This window comes from Lactuca sativa, mitochondrion (genome assembly GCF_002870075.4).
Source record: "Lactuca sativa cultivar Salinas mitochondrion, complete genome".
Taxonomy (NCBI): domain Eukaryota; kingdom Viridiplantae; phylum Streptophyta; class Magnoliopsida; order Asterales; family Asteraceae; genus Lactuca; species Lactuca sativa.
Window position 1 is genome coordinate 242,501 of NC_042756.1, and position 7,500 is coordinate 250,000.

General features: G+C 46.2%; 1 non-coding gene across 1 annotated transcript; it reads left to right on the forward strand.

Annotated features, from left to right (window-relative positions):
- The first annotated feature begins 6,499 nt into the window (after nt 1-6,499).
- On the forward strand, nt 6,500-6,570 carry trnC-GCA. Its single transcript has one exon. It is a non-coding gene; the product is annotated as a tRNA-Cys (tRNA).
- The last annotated feature ends 930 nt before the right edge of the window (nt 6,571-7,500 follow it).

The following is a 7,500-nucleotide window of genomic DNA, read 5'->3' on the forward strand; positions in this document are numbered from 1 at the left end:
CCTCATCTAGACTATGTTAATTATTTCCGCTACTCCTTTTGAAAGACAAGAGTGCTCACCTTTCCTTTCTACTTTCATACCTCAACGAAAGAACTAGGGCTCTTAGATCAACTACACCCAGGGGCGAGACAGGAAAGAGAGGAACTGCACCAACAACTAGATTCTAAAAGATGGAAGGTCGCTAAGCCTGATTACAGCACGAGTGAGGAATGAAGCTGATTGCCCATTTCAAACCTCGGGCTAAACTGCTGACTGACGAAATGACTTCTTAAGTGAAGAGTAACCTCTTAAGTGAAGAGTAACCTCTAAATCCCTCCAACACCAGCTTATTCAACACGACTGGGGAGGAGCTACTGAACTCCTACTGGCTTAATGGCATTCCTACTGTCACTAACGGACTAGAAGCATGACTTCTTAGCTGGCTTACTACTTCCGGGACTATCGCACATGACAGGAGCTGGTTTGCTAGCTTATTATTGGACTGATTTCCGGGTACACAAGTTCGGGCTTGCAATGGAGCTGGCTATACTTGTTATGAAATGGGGGAGGAGGGAACTAGGCCTACTAAACTCTACCTCCACTACGGTATAGCTTCAACTGGATTCCCCACTATACACTACGAGAAGGGTATTGGCCTTTCCCGAAACAAAGGCACTTGCTGGCATGAAAACTTCCGCTCGTACATACTTTTCTTTCCGTTTCAACTTCAACCGCTATCTATAACATCTAAAAAGCTGCTAAAGCCCTACTCGCCTCAATTACATCGAGCCTAGCTTTACGGGTCAAAACCAACCCCATTAGGGGCTATGGAAAGAGACGCTTCCTTGCTTCAGGGACTCTCGAGAACGAATTGGGACTGAGACTTCCCTACCACTACCCTTTCTCAAGCTGGAAATGGGGAACTTGTTTTTGGAACTGCCTTTGATCTTAGGCTCGCAGCGACTAGGTGCGTACCCTTGAAACTATATCGGGGACGAAACTCTTCTTTTAACGCCCAAAGATAGGCCTCTGCAGCCCTTTCTAATGAAGATGGTGCATAGGCCTATCGAAAAGCTGTTGTCGTCATTTCTGCTCTTTGCATCTTCCCCGACCCCTCGTCACTGCTTTCTGATCATGTCTCTTAGAGAGAGAATCTTTTGAAGCTGAGATGTACAATCTGAGGGAGTCTGGTCTTTTTTCAATTGAATCACTAGTCTACTTATTCTCACACGAACGATTACTTTAGGGGAAGACAACGGTTTCTGTTTTCTTCATATTCAGGATGATCTTTCTACCCCACTGCTAATGTGGATTACTCTTATATAGGATAGGTAAGGCACCCAGTACTATTAGCTAGTTTCTACCCATCTCTCTAGGTTGGCATCGAGGGAGTGATCCCTAGATCATGAGACTTGGTTAGTCTCGTGGATGAGGTCCGGGACCTTTATTCTACTGTAAGTCCCATAAAGGTACAGAAAGCATCAAAGCAGAGGAATAGCTATCTTTGATAAAGAAGAAGAGCAGCAAAGCAGCTAAGCAGGAATGAACCTTGTCTAATAGTATACCTTCTTCGATCTCCCGAGGAAAGACTCCCAGGTAGCAGTAGGCAAGTAGTTAATCATATCCCATTCTCTAACTATAACTCCGAGTGAGCTTTTCAAGGCTATGACGAGGTGCGAAGCGAAGCAAGGGTCCCAATTCTCCTGCAGTTTCGGAAGTTGGCTTCCTTTACCGAGGTTAGTTAGTTTTCTAGGATTTGCATCCGGGTTAGCTCCTTTTCCTTGAGTCCAATGAGGATAAAGATTGAGTAGTCTTAGCCTCTATCTCCCCAACAGCTTCAACCTATCTTACTATGCTGTTGTTCTTTGAAGGTAAGAATAGATTAGGACAGGTGGAATGGATTCCAGCAGTAGGATGTTAGGCATCAGGGTGTGCTATCTTAGAGAGGGCCTTTCTAACATCCCGAGTTAGCCCTAGTTTCCTGCTGCTAAACTCTTCCCCGCTTCCTTTCCTTTTTCTAACACAGACTGAGACGGTGTTGACGAAGTTGCTTCTAGGATCCTAGCCAAAGGTTTCCCAGGAAGTAGTAGCCCCTGAGGAAGCCGAAGGCATACCAGATAAGGATAAGTAGAGTTGGTATTGAGTTCATGGAAGACTCATAAGAAAAGGTATTCAGTCTGATAGTGCTTTAACTCATCCCGTCATTTATTAGGATTGAGAAGGCAATCGGACTTAAAGAGAAGACTTAAAGAAGCTAACAGCAGATGTGAGTTGTAGCTAACAGGTAATCCAATATTCAGAATGTGAAATTAAGTCACTCTGGAGGCATGATTATATGATTGAATGATTCAAGCCTGCTAATCCGAGCTAAGAACAGGAAATGTCAGTGAAGAGAGCATTAGAGAGTAGTGATTCATGGTTGATGCATGGGAGAAGATACAAGGGAAGCTAGCCGTCAGAGATTCTTGCTAATCAACAAGTGACGCATTCCTTTCCCCTGGTTCTGCTAGCTCACCTCCTAGCGTGCCTTATTAACTAACTTACGAGTGACTCGCGCATTATCCTTGAGCTACTTCTTTCCTTGCTTCTTAGTTTGTCTAGGAGCAGGAGTAAGAAGTCATAAGTAGTGGTGAATCCGTCTAGCTGTCAGCTTAAATGGTAGTTGTTTATTCTCACCCGGTAGCTGCTTTTAGTGAATAATATCTCTTGCTTGGAGCTTCCTTCGACCTTTTCGAGAATGATGTATTCCTTTCTAGAATATCCTATTCCCCTCAATAGGAATTCTCTCTCTCTCGCCGATGCTATTGAATCCGCTGCTATTTCATATGAGTCACTATCCAATTCCATAACAGAAAGAGATGGGACTAGAGCTTTTGGCTTTCTATTTGTTGGCATTCAATAAGCTCGTTGCGTTAGAAAGAATAGGTTTGAACTCTTGTTGCATGGTACGGTCAGAGAATAAGCGTATGAAGAAGAGTTTCTAGGCACTTTTCAAAGGATCTCCTTCTCAGGGTGGAAAGAAGTACGCAATAAAGTAAACTGTCCTTTCAAGGGAAGTCGAAAGCACTGACCTTGGTCCAATTCACCCATAGGAGGAAAGAGAGGTTTTTCTATTATAAGGAAAAGTTTATTCTCGGACTTTCAGTAATGCCCTCTCCCCTTTGGTCCTCTTTGGCTGTGTCCAAGTGAAGTGAAACTCGGGAATGAAGCAGATAGGTCTCAGTCGAAGGCATGAAGCGATGGGATGATATGGAAGAAGATTCAGTGATCCCAGCAGGGTCAATCTCATAGGGGAAGTCCGCTAGTGCACTTAGCGGCTTGAAAACGACTTTATAAAGGTGCGGAGCGAAAGCAGAAGCTATGGAATGTGGATCGGGATTAGAGCAAGTTCCGTTCTGGGTGAATCAAGAAAGGAAGTTCCGGGAGTTCTGTTTGCCTAGTTGGAATCGAAGGAGAAGGTGAGGCATTGCCGATCATGCATGGATGAGAGACCCGGCATGAAGGAATGAACAAGATAATCAGGGGCAACTGTCAGCAAATCAAATAAGGCTTTACTTTTTGGAATTAGAGAATAACTTCTTCGCGTGAGCGGCGTACGTACAAGGCTGTTCGGACTCCCCCCCTCTTGTATGAGGTGCGTTGCCATCGTCTCTTTCCCCTTTGCCAGGTTACGCGGCATGGATTCGCCGATTGACGAATCGGATCTTGGCTCGCTGTCCCACCGACGAACCAGTCTAGAAGTCGAAAGGGAAGGCAATAGAAAGGGGTCTCCCTCTCTTTGTCTTCTTCTCGCCGCTTTTCTCGTCCATCCTGCCCTGCGCCGCTTACAGATTCAGTTGCAGGTATCTAAGCATCCATTAGTTAAGGGGGTTGGGGCGCGAAGCGCAAACCGCTCTTCGATCTCCCGGTGAGTTGGACGGGAAGAGACATAGGGGGTTATCTATGAAGCATTTTAATTGCCCCTTTCTTTTGGAATAGTTGAAAGTCCTCTTCTTAGGGGATTTTCTTTTTTCTTATCAACATAGAGTTGGAACTTAGCCGATGGACGAGTGGACCAGTGTGAAGCTTTAGTTTCGTTGCCGGCCAGAGCTCCTAGCCGACGACCGGCTACCCCTTTCGAGCTCAGCTGACCCCTTCTTGATTCCGTTTTTTCCCTATTTGAGATAGATGAATCAATGGAACTTTGATCCCCGGTTCCTGCTTGGTCTAATGTCTGGGTGCGTATGGCGGTACACTGAGAGCACCTTTCAAGTCGGCTGAAAAAGAAAGAAAAAAGGCTTTCGTCGTCTTTTTCCCGCTTTCACCTTCGATTGCGAAGGGCTTTTTTTCCGGTTTTCAATTCCTCTCCGGCGAGGTTTGAACTTCGCGTGGTGGGAAGGCCTTCACGATTCGCATCTTCCCGTCCAGCAAAGAAAGTGAAGGGGCGCGGACAGCGAGTTGGAGGACGCTGCAGAACCGCGTGATTGATCCATCTGCGCTATTCCCTAATTGAAGAAAGTTGTAAAGCCTTCAGAGCCTCAGTCCCTACCATTTTTTTTTAAGAAAATGAAAGCTGACTAGCAATCGCTCGTTTTTCTTATTAGCATGGGATTGGATGTTAATAATGAAATAAAAACATATATAGATATTAGAAGAGAAGGCAATCCCCGTGGAATTCCTATCGATTTCCGATGGATAACAATCCATCTTTCTCGCTTTCGCTCTTTCTCCCAATCAGTCGCGAGGGTTCCGGGCATGAGAACGCAAGTGCCGGAATCAAACAAAAGGTCCGAACGTCCGAGGACGAAAGAGAAAATGCTCCGCGGGGAAGTCGTTTCCATCTAGGATAGCGTATTCGTGCCGGTTAGACGTCGGCCATGAAATCCATCACTATACCGAGCAAATCATGGGCATTCACATCTCGGTCAAAGGGAACTGTGCGCGATTCTCTCGTGAATCGCCTTCAGCAAGGTATGGCATTCAGGGTCTTAACCCAGGGATAAATCTTTCTTCATAGATACAAGACATTCGTTGCTGATCTAAAAAAGATCTTCTCCCGTGGGCGTTAGCGGACGTTTTTCATTTTTCACTCGGTCCTGACTTCCCAAAGCAAAGGTTTTTTTTAGGTTTACTTTGGAAAGGCGCTAAACAGGCCTATAGGTTCGCCTTTCTATTTATAATAGAAGAAGTCTAATATAATTAGTATAGAAGTCTATATAATTAGCCAAATCGTCTGAAGCATGAACAGAATCGCCTTTGTTCCGAAGGCCTAGCGAGTTAAGCGAGTTCCTTTTTTCTTTTTTCAAAGGCAGTCCTTTTCTTTCCCCGGACCGATGACTCGCTTGTTCAGTACTGCTAACTCTTATTGGAGGATTCCGTCCCCTCGGGACTACCAGTAGCTTCGGTTGTTGAATCTCGTGCAAGTTAGGTTGTGGTTGTATTGGCTGCAAGCGGAACGTAGGCGCTTTAGGTGTGTGTTGGCCATGCACTCTCGCGTCGTGTAATGTCGTATGTATGATAGAGGTGGTGTGGTGATTGACCTCAATGCTAATGGTTATCCCCAAGGTTCAACGAATGAATGAAGCTATGCTATGATCGTACCCGGATAGAGATGATAGTCTTCCTCTGATGTATCCAAGCCGGCCATAATAGAATCGATAGGCGAAGCAGCCAATAGCAGTCTGTTCTCGCCTATCGATAGATAGCAGGTTGCTTCCAAGCTCAAACCATTTGAAACGGAATTGCTACTTTTTTCTTGTTATTGATAGAGTGGTATTCTCCGCCCCTGTCAAAGAAAGTAGAGGGAGAGTCTTTCTCCAATGAGAATAAAGAAAGTTTTTGGGCAAGACAAGAAAGGAACTCGCCCTTTGACACCAAGGGATAAGAGCGGATTGCTGGCGATGACTTGGTGAAGGGAATCTATGAGAGAAGGTTCTCGACGAACCGGGTTCCGACCGAATAGAGCGCGGAGCCAACGAGTTCAGTCGAACAACGTAACGAGTCTAAGGGCGCTTGAAAGGGGGCGAAGGAAAATGAAATATGAAATAAAAAGATGCTTTGGGAGTGTGAGATAGGCGGACGGGGAGTACGCAGCCGAACAACCGCAGGGGCTTCCAGCAGTGATAGCTGAACTAACCAGATGGGCCGCCCAAAACCTGGAGCTGACATTGAAATCGGAAATCAACGTCGGACCCCGGCTATCCGAAGAAGGCAGACTGAAGCGGAGGAGCAGAAAATGCAACACAACAAGGGGCGAACCAAAGGCTTGCGCGAAGGAAGAAGCGAATCAATCAGAATGGAGACAGGGAGGAGAGGTAAAAGATAGATTTTCGAGCCTGAACATATAAGCAACCTTCTATCTGGCCTCTGTACCAGTAGTGGAGTGGCTTGCTATTTTCAATCAGAAAAGGAAGATTGAGCAATGCAAAGGAGAAAGAAGTTGTCCCCTCTTATCTGGTAACCCGCCGCCGCATATGTCGAAAAAGAGGGAGCGGGGAAGGAAGAACAACCGTTTTACTTTGGCACATGAGGTGGCGGGTTTGGCTAGGTAACATAATGGAAATGTATCGGACTGCAAATCCTGGAATGACGGTTCGACCCCGTCCTTGGCCTCGAGGAGTGGTGAGCAGCACGGAACTTGAATCAATCTTTTGGCATATAATATAGGGGGCTAGAAATCCACAGACAACATTCTGGAACTTCCAAACCAAAGAAATGCAACAGGAAATGAAATGTTACGCTTCAATAGAATGAATTCGGTAGTATTCTACCCTATGGTAGATCGAAGGTCCTGTGCCACTTGAACTCAAATCTATCTTACCTTCAATCCATCGTTGTCCAGCCAAGCCAGCCCATAACAAAATGTTAGACCGGCTGACACAACCGAATTGGTTGAGGAAAAGGAAAGCCCAGCGACCAAGCACTCCCGCCCCCAAAAGCGGAGACCGAAGAACCGCCAGGTTGTCGAGGACACGTCTGAAGAGGAGGCCGGCGGCCTCTAAGTTTACCACCCTACCCACTAATGGACTCTGAGGGGGGAAGGTGAACGGGAACCGACCGAAAACCCGAACCGCTTGACCCCTTCATACTCGATTCATTAGGGTTGGGGATGGATGGAACCAATCAGAAGTGAAAATCGCGCAAGCGAAGCCGGGAAACGGACCGCAGCGCAACGACTAGGACTCGTGTCGGAGGACTTTTGAGCGTGAGCTACCACTCATGCAGCGACAAGGACCCGCAACTCTCGAAGGGGCCACCAACCACCCGAATCACTGTAGCAAACCCTCCCTTGACTTTACTCAATGGATAGCGCTTATTCTCTTTCAATCAACAAAATGAGAAATGGGGGAGAAAGAAAGAGGTCTTTATTGAAGAGGCTTTGCACCCGGAATAGGACTAATGCAGATCCAGAAGAATGGGTCTGGGCTTTCGAAAAGATGAATATGCAAAGGGTAAGGTAAAGAGAAAGTCTTTTGAACAACCAACCTGACATAAGGATTCTAGCTCGCCCACTTAGAGCAGATGGAGATTCTCGGACGGGGA